The sequence below is a fragment of the Bison bison genome, unplaced genomic scaffold, assembly GCF_000754665.1.
Source record: "Bison bison bison isolate TAMUID 2011002044 unplaced genomic scaffold, Bison_UMD1.0 scf7180017864357, whole genome shotgun sequence".
NCBI lineage: Eukaryota > Metazoa > Chordata > Mammalia > Artiodactyla > Bovidae > Bison > Bison bison.
This window is the reverse complement of record NW_011494929.1, coordinates 949,560-962,481: the sequence shown is the minus strand read 5'-3', so window position 1 is coordinate 962,481 and position 12,922 is coordinate 949,560.

Sequence of the window (12,922 nt, the reverse complement as noted above, 5' to 3'; positions counted from 1 at the left end):
CAGTGATTTTGGAGCCCCCCCAAAATAAAGTCTGACACTATATCCACTGTTTCCCCATCTATTTCCCATGAAGTGATAGGACCAGATGCCATGATCTTAGTTTTCTGAATGTTGAGCTTTAAGCCAACTTTCACACTCTCCTCTTTCACTTTCATCAACAGACTTTTTAGTTCCTCTTCACTTTCTGCCATATAGGTGGCATCAATAACTTGCATATCTGAGGTTATTGATATTTCTCCCAGCAACCTTGATTCTAGCTTGTGCTTCTTCCAGCCCAGAGTTTCTCATGATGTACTCTGCATAGAAGTTAAATAAGCAGGGTGACAATATACAGCCTTGACATACTCCTTTTCCTATTTGGAACCAGTCTATTATTCCATGTCCAATTCTAACTGTTGCTTCCTGACCTGCATATAGGTTTCTCAAGAGGCAAGTCAGGTAGTCTGGTATACCCATCTCTTGAAGAATTTTTCACAGTTTATTGTGATCCACACAGTAAAAGGCTTTGGCATAGTCAATAAATTAGAAATAGATGTTTTTCTGGAACTCTCTTGCTTTTTTGATGATCCAGAGGATGTTGGCAATTTGATCTCTGGTTCCTCTGTCTTCGGTCAACACTGAAATCAGATTGATTATATTCTCTGCAGCCAAAGATGGAGAAGCTCTATACAGTCAGCAAAAACAAGACTGGGAGCTGACTATGGCTCAGATCATGAACCTCTTATTTCCAAATTCAGACTTAAATTGAAGGAAGTAGGGAAAACCACTAGACCATTCAGGTATGACCTAAATCAAATCCCTTATGATTATACAGTGGAAGTGAGAAATAGATTTAAGGGACTAGATCTGATAGATAGAGTGCCTCATGAACTATGGATGGAGGTTCATGACATTGTACAGGAGACAGGGATCAAGATCATTTCCATGGAAAAAAAATTACAAAAAAGCAAAATGGCTGTCTGGGGAAGCCTTACAAATAGCTGTGAAAAGAAGAGAAGCGAAAAGCAAAGGAGAAAATGTAAGATATAAGCAGCTGAATGCATAGTTCCAAAGAATAGCAAGGAGAGATAAGAAAGCCTTCCTCAGTAATCAGTGCAAATAAATAGAGGAAAACAACAGAATGGGAAAGACTAGAGATCTCTTCAAGAAAATTAGAGATACCAAGGGAACATTTCATGTAAAGATGGGCTCGATAAAGGACAGAAATGGTATGCACCTAACAGAAGCAGAAGATATTAAGAAGAGGTGGCAAGAATAGTATTCTCCAGGCAAGAGCACAGAAGAGGGTTGCCATTTCCTTCTCCAATGTATGAAAGTGAGAAGTGAGAGTGAAGTCGCTCAGTCGTGTCCGACTCTTCAGGACCCCATGGACTGCAGCCCACCAGACTCCTCTGTCCATGGGATTCTCCAGGCAAGAGTACTGGAGTGGGGTGCCATTGCCTTCTCCAAGAATACACAGAAGAACTGTTCAAAAAAGATCATCATGACCCAGATAATCACGATGGTGTGATCACTCATCTAGAGCCAGACATCCTGGAATATGAAGTCAAATGGGCCTTAGAAAGCATCACTATGTACAAAGCTAGTGGAGGTGATGGAATTCCAGTTGAGGTATCTGAAATCCTCAAAGATGATGTGAAAGTGCTGCATTCAATATTTCAGCAAATCTGGAAAACTCAGCAGTGGCCATAGGACTGGAAAAGTTTTCATTCCAATCCCAAAGAAAGGCAATGCCAAAGAATGCTCAAACTACCTCACAACTGCACTCATCTCACATGCTAGTAAAGTAATGCTCAAAATTCTCCAAGCCAGGCTTCAGCAATACATGAACTGTGAACTTCCCGATGTTCAAACTGGTTTTAGAAAAGAGTGAACAAGGAGCTGCTTAATAGTAAGTTTATCATTTTGGAATAAGAATAAGTCTAGTTTTTGTCATTGTTTTTGCCATTTTGTGACCTTTAATACTACTGCATAGATGTGATTTCTAGCAGTATGTTTCTCATTACCATATTAAATGAGTTCAACAAAGGCACATTCACCCACTGCCACCTCCTAACATTATTCAATGCTGCCTGAAGCATCCCAGTCACTTTCCAGACACTGAGCAGTGAGGGACTAAATATTTCAATGCTGTTGCATTGTGGTCTCCTTTTTCTGCACTTTGGCTGTATATTTATTTGTTAGAAAGGCATTCTCCCATAGTACATATAATATGCACCACAGAAGAACTAGGTGGCCCCGTAGGATTTGTAGTGTGAGCTATCCATCCATGTACTTACAGCTTTTCCTTAATGTTATTCCCATTATTCAGAAGATTGCTTTTGTTGGACTGAATGATATCCACTGGTGCAAAGAAATTTTATATTAGCTTTCTTAGTATTTCAACACTTCAATGCATGCCTGATCTGTAGGTTTAGCTTGTTAGATTTTTCTGCAATGTATTTGCCATCCTGCAGTTTCTCACTGTTTTGATCATTTTGAAGTATAATTCTTTCCTACTTACTAAGACATTTCTTATGATATTTCATCATCAACACTGTTTCTTGTACTCTCAGAGACTGTAGAATCTTTTTGTCTTAAATAAACACTCCTATGCAAGCAGACATATGCACACACAACATGCATATATATATATGTGTGTATATATATATATATATATGCATACATATATACATATATTTAAGAGAAGGTTAACCACAGGAGTTAACTGTCCAGTGTTTTGCCTGGGCTAGCCAAAGAGGACTATATGTAAGGGTCAGTACTTGGGACTTTGTGTCTTCTTAGCTTTGGTATCACACAAAATTAAGTCCTTGATTTTCCGTATGGTGATTTGTGATGAGGAAGATGATGCAATCTAACTCTTCATAGGCTAAGTGAAGCAGAAATTGGTGGTATAAGAGTGAGTGATTGTCAACTTTTATTAATTGAAAAATTCCATTCTGATGAGTCTATTGTTACTAAAATATAAGGAATTAAAAAGACTCTGCAAGAAACTCATAGAAAAGAATATTTTTTCCTTGAAAAAAAAATGGTCCTATTTTGTCTATCTTACTCATGCACTGATAAAATGCCCTCTTTAGAGTAGTTCTGATTATTTATGGATGACCATTGTTTTAATATTTGCTCTTGGTAAACATCTGCAAAACACTTATCACCTGCTGCACTCAAGAGATTTATGGGGAATCCAAACAGTTATATGTGTTTGATTTGACATCTTAATTAAATAGTAATTAAAGGTTGGGTTTGGTTGACTAAACTTTAAATCTCAGGTAAAAGTAGCATAATGAAAGGAATGCCATTTAAGCAAAAGTACTTTTATTTTTATAATCTATGTTGAAAGAAAATGCTCTTCAAATACTCAAATTATCTTAAATGCTCATTATGAACATGAGAAATTATTTGGTAATTTGTATTTTGCTTTGGGCTTTCCTGATGGCTCAGAGGGTAAAGCATCTGCCTACAGTGTGGGAGACCAGGGTTCGATCCCCGGGTCGGGAAGATCCCCTGGAGAAAGAAATAACAGCCCACTCTAGTACTCTTTTCTGTAAAATTCCATGGATGTAGGAGATTGATAGGCTACAGGCCCGTTTAGCCAATTAATTTACAATTACTATGTTTTATGAAAATCAGATGAAACATGAGTAAAACTACAGATACAAATATGTATATTATTACTGTCTATGAGGAATAAGTGCTTGAAAAAAGAGGGCTGTATACTTTTATATATGTCTGAAATACTTCACCATCATCATCATAAAGAAATGAAGGATAAAAGGAGGGATAGAATAGCTCAAATGAATATCATAGCTATTTATAAGGACACTATTATAATGGTATTATGTTTATGGGAAAATAGAAAAGAAATAAACAAACCACTAGTAATCAGCATGGGTTTTCTGAAAATGAATTGCATTTATAATACACAGTAATGTAGGATGCTTTTGTCTCATCATCAGTATTTTATACAGTATGATACAAGCAATAAATCCTTCCCACTTTTGTGATTTGGTAAAATTTTCATTGTGTTAATGGTTGATGATTTCAAAAATATAGTAGACACATTTTGTTGTGATTTTAGATGTGTTTTTGATAATAACTCATGTTGAATAGCTGTTGAGGTTTATCAGATATTTTTAGCTCCTCTTTGGCAAAGTTTTATCTCTCATTCACCTGTTTATTAATTTGTTCTACTGATTCATGTAAAATATATATGACATTTTTATATTATAAAGTAATTAACTTCCTTTCCTGTTTTTTTTTTTTCTTTTTACCGTGAATATTTTCTGAATTTTCTTGGCCTTTTTATAACTTGTTTTAAATTGTGAAGTTGCTCAGTCATATCTGACTCTTTGTGACCCCATGGACTGTAGCCTATCAGGCTCCTCTGTCCATGGGGTTTTCCAGGCAAGAGTGCTGGAGTGGATTGCCATTTCCTTCTCCAGGGGATCTTCCTGACCCAGGAATCGAACTCAGGTCTCCCACATTGCAGGCAGATGCTTTTACCATCTGAGCCACTAATAGTAAAATTTGGCAATATTTTTCTTTCTGATATTTTCTATTAGTATAAATTTTCATGTTTCTGTTCATAATATATAGAAATTTAATTTTCTCTTTAGTTTTTTTGGCTTAATTCTTACTTAGTGTTGCTGATTATGACTCTTGAGTTTGTTGAGAACATTTACTTCTCTCCATCCTCTGCCCTGAGAGCATTTTGTCAACCTTGATTCTGTAGATTATTGCATGAGATACCTTATTCTCTCCATTCCAGTTTTGCCTCTTATCAATCCACTTTCTATGATTCAAACTGAGTGATCTGTTCATTTCACTTTGATACTTGGAATCTGTTCTGGTTTTCTAATGCATAAGCAAACATTACCTCACACCCTGTGTGATTGCCTGCTGAGCCTTGTTCCCAGCACTTCAATGCTTCTACATTTCACCTCACTCAAATGCAGTGTTTTTTAGTTTCATGAGTGCAATAAACACTATCTCTCTTTTGTGGCTTTTCATGCCTTCTTCCTGATAATTTCCTTTTTCATGTTTGCCTTCAAGTCTTGCCCAAGTTCATGCTTACTTAATACATTGAGCCAATATTCATTAAGGGCTATTTTGATCAAGATAGAATTAGTATATAATCTTCAGAATTTGCAGTTTAGTTGTGAAGACATAAAGTAGAAGATAAAAGAAAATATGAAATTGATATGAAATTATAATTTATGACAAATATTATTTTAAAAATAGGTCCAATGAAATAAAATAGCAAGAGGTAAATAATTTATGCTATAAGAAAATAAGAGGTAAATAATTTATGCTATAAGGAAATATAAAAATAGCATCTGAAAAAGTGGCACTTGAATTTAGAATTGAAGAAATAATGGAAATAAACCAGGATACAAGTAGAATAAGAATGCCTGTGATTCAGGTAATTCTTTAGACATCACTATTTCTAGGAAGCTCTGTAACTGCTTAATTAGCTTAAGCTCTGTGTTCAGAGAAAACCTTCATCTCTTCTTATTATAACTTGTTTTTATTATAGTCATTAAATAATAATAGCAATGTACTCTATGAGCTATGATTTATATATGTTTTTCTATTTCTGGGTATAGGTGCCACAGTGTGGTCTGATAGTATTTATACTCATATCAATTCACACCTATCACTTTCGCATCACAGTCATTTCAGAATCATATCTTTGTATATAAGAATAGGGTACTATGCCTTCAGCTCTGATAGACTCCAACTTGCAAAGGTCACTGATGTCTTTCCCCAGAAAGCACTTAAGTATAAGTGCTTCCAAAATTGCATTTTTATGAAGTTTAAAAGTCTGGTTGCCATCCACAATATTTAATACATAAATATTATCTAGATGACCTTCCCGAATTCTGAATGGTATATGTAAGCTTTCCTATTTGCCACCAATCACTGCTATAGATCGGAGACATCTCATTCACCACTGAAACTCCTGGCTATCCCTTGCTGATTGAGAGCTGAATGGTTATATTTAAACCACATTAATAAGGTTTGTTTTTACAGGAATAATCATTTATAAAGTCACCTGATCTCCTTGTTGTAAGAATCTTCCTATGTTGCATTTGCTGTTCTCTGAGTCCAGTTTGCTCTTCCCCCCCAAATCTCAATGGTTCAATCCATCACCACTTTCAAGTGTCTGTTTTAAATGTAATCTCCTCAATAAAACTTTACCTGACCATGGTATTTTCTATAGCACCTATATTCCAAACCACATATTATCCACCATCCATTCCCTTCATTTTTCTCATATCAGTCAACCCAATGTTATGAGGTTGATAGGATGAGATCAGTTGGTAAAAATTTACAACATTTTGGACCTGCTATTCATTGCTTGATGAAGGTGATATGTTTTATATCCTTAACTGAGAAAACATGGGCCCTAGTCCAATGAGAGTTTCAATCCTACCTCTAAGATCCACAGTTACTGTAAGCAGTTTTATTATGTTTCTCCAAAGTCCTCTCAAACATAGCATCATCCACATTCAGTGCTTTCAAATACCTCATTCCTCTACTGTCAGATGAGGAGATGATGCCCTCCCTCAGATGACCCAAAACACTTTCTCAAACATTCTGACCCTACTGGACAAATACTGAAGGTCCATGTCCCCTTATCCTTCTCCATGATAGAGATTAGTCTGTCTGTGCTCAGTCATTTCTACTACTACTAAGTCGCTTCAGTTGTGTCCGACTCTGTGCGACCCCACAGACGGCAGCCCACCAGGCTCCGCCTTCCCTGGGATTCTCCAGGCAAGAACACTGGAGTGGGTTGCCATTGCCTTCTCCGTCACTTAGTTGTATCCTATTCTTTGTGACCCCATGGACTGTAACCCGCCAGACTCCTGTGTCCATGGGATTTTTCAGAATACTGAGGTGAGTTGCCATTTTGTACTCCAGGGGATCTTCCTGACCCAGGGATCAAACCTTTGTCTCCTGTGTCTCCTGCATTGCAGGCAGATTCTTTACCAGCTGAGCCATTGGGGAAGACCAATAAATCTTACTAGTATCTATGTCTTTCTTAATTTCTTTCTTTTTAATAGCTCTGTCTCTCTACTAGGCAATTCAAAATTGCTATTCTTTTTTATTTGAAAACATATTGTTCTTTGTTTAGCATTCTTTAACAGACACAAATTTAATATTCCAGACTTTTTAAGCACTGCCACAATTAGAGATGTGTATAGACTCTGAGAAAGGGACACAGGACTATGAATTAATGGTTCCTTAATATTATTTCTTAAATCATTGATCACAGACCTATAGGTCTTCTGGATTGTTTAATAGAATGTCCTCTAAATATCTCATGCTGCTCACCTCACTTCGCATTAGAACGGAGAACACTTTGCTCCTAGTAGGGAGTTTTCCTTCATTTTCCCTTTTTGTTCCTCTGGTGTTAGTGAATATACAGAGTCAGACTCTCTATACTTAGAGCTCTGCTGCCTCCCTTTCAGAGACTTTTGTCCCTGACTTCAGTAATCCTTTCCAAGAGTATTTTTTTTTTTTTTAATGATTATCTGATAGTCTGAGTAAGCAACTTTTGCATATGGAGGAGTAGGTAGAAGATTTTTTCAGGTGCATTCAGACATGTGGTTTATTTTTAACCCTCAAATTCCTTTTGAGACTTTGGGCTTATCACAGGATTGTAGAGATATGCATAACCATTTGCACTCTGACTGAAAGGGCAATGTAAAGAAACATATGAAATCTGTTACTAATAAATTAAAGACTGAAATTTATTGTTACTTGAAATTCACTGTCAAAGATGGCTTTTCTTTTCTCCTCCTCATGCATATGTCCAATGGTTGTCTCTCTAAGCTTGAAGAAGTAGGCCACAAAATGGGCAGTGCTATTGGACGTGCCTCAATTTTATTGATTATATTTAAATGAATTATTTATCAGGGTTTGGCTGACTTTTGCTAAAGTCTGAAGTCATGTTTCCTAAAAAACATGCAAAATGATGGAGGCATAACAGAGATGGAAGGAAGAACATTAATAGAAAGAAGAGAAAAGAGAGAGGAACTGTTTCGCATGTATGGAGAAAATTACAGAGTAGGGGAAGGAACCCAAAGGAACTGAAAGGTAGGTCAGGGTCCTACCATGGACTAGAGGGCATTGAAATTGCCTTGTTTTCAGCTCATTAAGTGGACTTCTCTGGTGGCTCAGTTGGCTAAGAATCCAGCTGCAATGTGGGAGCCCCAGATTTGATGTCTGGGTAGAGAAGATCCCCTGGAGAAGGAAATGATAACCCACTTCAGAATTCTTGCCAGGGAAATCCCATGGACACAGTTGGACACGACTAAGTGACTAAACCACAACCATCAGCTCAATAAAGAATGGAAACTGTGTATGCAGAAAAGAACTAGTTCTAAGTTATTGCAAAGTTTCCCTGTTCACTCTGCACTACAGAAACAAATTCTCTGTCTACTCCATGCTAAAATGATTTTTTAATTGTAAAATTGGTTGTGTGTTTATTCATAGAATAGTTCCTTTATGATCTATGGGTAATCTCTGGGCAGATATTATGTCTAGAAGACAATCTGGGTGATTGAATGATACATAGATCATTTTGAATGCTTAATAAATGGTAACTGACAATGCTAGTCCAAACTTTGATAATCTTTTGGCAGTTTTTATATGATTTGGAAGTGTATTTCTACACAGACAGTTCATACTTCTCATTGTTTATCAAAGGAAGACTGTAAATAAGAGAGAACTGAAACAGTAAAAAGGAAAGGAATTAAGCAGCAAAGGTTATATACAAAATCATGTATGTGTATAACAGACACGGGCTCAATCCCTGAGTCAGGAAGAGCCCCTCTTCCAAGGGAACCCTCTCCCATATTCTTTTCTTTTTTTTTAATTGAAGGACAATTGCTTTACAGAATTTTGCTGTTTTCTGTTAAACCTCATCATGAATCAGCCATAGGTATACATATATCCCTTCCCTTTTGAAGCTCCTTCCCACTCCCCTCCCTTTCCCACCCCTCTAGGTTGATACAGAGCCCCTGTTTGAGTTTCCTGAGCCATAGAGCAAATTCCCGTTGGCTGTCTATTCCACATATGGTGATATAAGTTTCCATGTTACTCTTTCCATACCTCTCACCCTCTTCTCCACTTTCCCTGTGTCCATAAGTCTGTTCTCTAGTCTATTTCCCCATTGTTGCCCTGTAAATAAATTCCTCAGTACTATTTTTCTAGATATGTGTGTTAGAATATGATATTTATATTTTTCTTTCTGACTCATTTCACTTTATAAAATAGGTTCTAGATTCATCCACCTCATCAGAACTGACTCAAATGCATTCCTTTTGATGGCTGAGTAATATTCTGTTTTGTATATGTACCACGACTTCTTTATCCATTCATCTGTCGATGGACATCTGGGTTGTTTCCATGTTCTAGGTATTTTAAATAGTGCTGCAATGAACAATGGTATGCATGTGTCTTTTTCAATTTTGGTTTCCTAGGGTATATGCCTAGGGTTGGGTTGCTGGTGGTTTCATTCTTACTATTTTAAGGAATCTCCATACCATCTTCCATAGTGGTTGTATCAATTTGCAATCCCACCAACAGTGCAAGAGCATTCCCTTTTCTCCACACCATCTCCAACATTTATTGTTTGTAGATTTTTTGATGATGGACATTCTGACCTGAGTGAGGTGATATCTCATTGTGGTTTTGATTTGCATTTCTATAATAATGAGTGATGTTGAGCATCTTTCCATGTGTTTGCTAGCCATCTGTATGTCTTCTTTGGAGAAATGTCTGTTTAGGTCTTTTTCCCACTCTTTGATTGGGTTGTTTGTTTTTCTGGCATTAAGTTGTATGAGCTGCTTGTATATTTTGGAAATTAATCCTTTGTCAGTTGTCTCATTTGCTATTATTTTTTCCCATTCCGAGGGTTGTCTTTTCACTTTGCTTATAGTTTCCTTTGCTGTACAAAAGTTTTTAAGTTTCAACAGTTCCCACTTGTTTACTTTTGTTTTTATTTCCATTTCTCTAGGAGGTGGGTCATAGAGGATACTACTTTGATTTTTGTCATGGAGTGTTCTGCTTATATTTTCCTCTAAGATTTTTATAGTTTCTGGTCTTACATTTAGGTCTTTAATCCATTTTGAGTTTATCTTTGTATACAGTGTCAGGAAGTTTTCTAATTTCATTCTTTTCCATGTAGTTGTCCAGTTTTCCCAGCACTATTTATTGAAGAGGTTGTCTTTGCCCCATTGTATATTCTTGCCTCCCTTGTCAAAAATAAGATACCTTTAGGTGTATGGGTTTATTTCTGGGCTTTCTATCTTGTTCCGTTGGTCTATACTTCTGTTTTTGTGCCGGTACCATACTGTCTTGATGACTGTAGTTTTGTCATATAGTCTAAAGTCAAGAAGCTTGATTCCTCCAGCTCCATTCTTCTTTCTTAAGACTGCATTGACTATTTGGGGTCTTTTGTGTTTCCCTATGAATTCTGAAATTTTGATTCTAGTTCTGTGAAAAATGCCATAGGTAATTTGATAGGGATCACACTGAATATATAGACTGCATTTCATAGTATAGTCATTTTCACAATATTGATTCTTCCTACAAAGGAACATGGAATATCTCTCCATATGTTTATGTCATCTTCGATTTCTTTCATCAGTGTCATAAGTTTCTGTGTACAGTTCTTTTATCTCCTTAGGTAAGTTTATTCTTATTTAATTCTTTTTATTGCACTGGTGAATGGGATTGATTCCTTAATTTCTCTGAATTTTCATTGTTAGTATATAGAAATGTATGTGATTTCTGTATATTGATTTTGTATCCTGCAACTTTGCTAAATTTACTGATTACCTCTAGTAATTTTCTGACCCTATCTTTAGGATTTTCTGTGTACAGTATCATGCCATCTCCAAACAGGGAGAGTTTTACTCCTTCTTGTCTGAGCTGGATTCCTTTTATTACTTTTTATTCTCTGATTGCTGAAGCTAGGACTTCCAGAGCTATGTTTAATAATAGTGGTGGAAGTGGACACCCTGGTCTTGTTCCTGATCTTAGGGGAATGCTTTCAGTTTTTCACCATTGAGAATAATGTTTGCTTTAGGTTTATCACATATGGCCTTTACTATGTTGAGGTAGGTTCCTTCTATGCCAATTTTTTGAAGAGTTTTAATTATAAATAGGTGCTGAGCTTTGTCAATGGCTTTTTCTGCATCTATTGAGATTATTATAAGGTTTTTACCTTTCATTTTATTAAAATGTGTATCACATTGATTTGCATATATTGAAGAATCCTTGCATTTCTGGAATAAACCCATCAGGATCATGGTGTATGAGCTTTTTGAAGTTTTGCTGAATTTTGTTCCCTAACATTTCATTGAGGATTTATGCATCTATCTTCATCAGTGATATTGACCTGCAGTTTTCATTTTTTGTCTGGTTTTGGTATCAGGGTGATGGTGACCTTGTAGAATGAATTTGGAAGTGTTCCTTCCTCTGCAATTTTTTGAAAGAGTTTTAGAATGATAGGCATTAGCTTTTCTCTAAGTGTTTGATAGAATTCTTTTGTGAAACCATCTTGTCCTTAGCTTTTGTTCTATGGGATTTTTTTTTTTTTTTATCACAGCTTCAATTTCAATGCTTGCAACTGGGTTGTTCATAATTTCTATATCTTCCTGGTTCAGTCTTGAAAGATTGAACTTGTTTAAGCATCTGTCCATTTCTTCCAGGTTATCTTTTTTATCGCCATATAGTTGTTCATAATAGTCTATTATAATCCTTTGTATTTCTGCATTGTCTGTTGTAACCTCTCTTATTTAATTTCTAATTTTGTTGATTTGATTCTTCTCCCTTTTTTCTTGATAAGTCTGGCTAAAAGCTTGTCAATTTTGTTTATCTTCTCACGGAACCTGTTTTTAGTTTTATTAATCTTTACTACTATTGTTTCTTTCACTTCTTTTTACATTTGTTTCTCCTGGGATCTTTATTATTTCACTCCTTCTGCTATTTTTTTTTTCTTCTTTTTCCAACTGTTTTAGGTGTAAAGTTGTCTATTCAATGTTTTTTCTTTTTTTTTTTTTTTTTGAGGTAGGATTGTATTGCTATAAACTTCCCTCTTAGAAATGCTTTGGCTGCATCCCATAGGTTTTCAGTTGTGTTTTCATCATAGAAATTCTTTGATTTTCTTTTCGATTTCATCAGTAAACATGTTGGTTATTTAGAAACATCTTTTTTAATCTCCATGCATTTGTATTTCTTACAGTTTTTTTTTTCTTTCCTTCTTGTAATTGGTATCTAGTCTCATAGCATTGTTGTCAGAGAAGATGCTTGATATGATTTCAATTTTTTTAAATTTCCTGAGATTTGGCTTGTGACCCAAGATGTGGTCTATCCTGGGGAATGTTCCATGTGTATTTGGAAAAGAAGGTGTGTTCTTCTGCATTTGGATGGAATGTCCTGAAGATATCAATGAGATCCATCTTATCTAATGTATCATTTAAGACTTGTGTTTCCTTATTAATTTTCTGTTTTGATGATCCATCTGTTGGTGTGAGTGGGGTGTCAAAGTCTCCTACTATTATTGTGTTACTGTCAGTTTCTCCTTTTATGTCTGTTAGTGCTTGTCTTGTGTATTGAGTTGCTCCTATATTGAGTGCATGCTGCTGCTGCTGCTAAGTCACTTCAGTCGTGTCCAATTCTGTGTGACCCCATAGACAGTGGCCCACCAGGCTCCCCCGTCCCTGGGATTCTCCAGGCAAGAACACTGGAGTGGGTTGCCATTTCCTTCTCAAATGCATGAAAGGGAAAAGTGAAAGTGAAGTCGCTTAGTCGTGTCCGACTCTTCGCGACCCCATGGTCTGCAGCCTACCAGGCTCCTCCGTCCATGGCATTTTCCAGGCAAGAATACTGGAGTTGGGTGCCATTG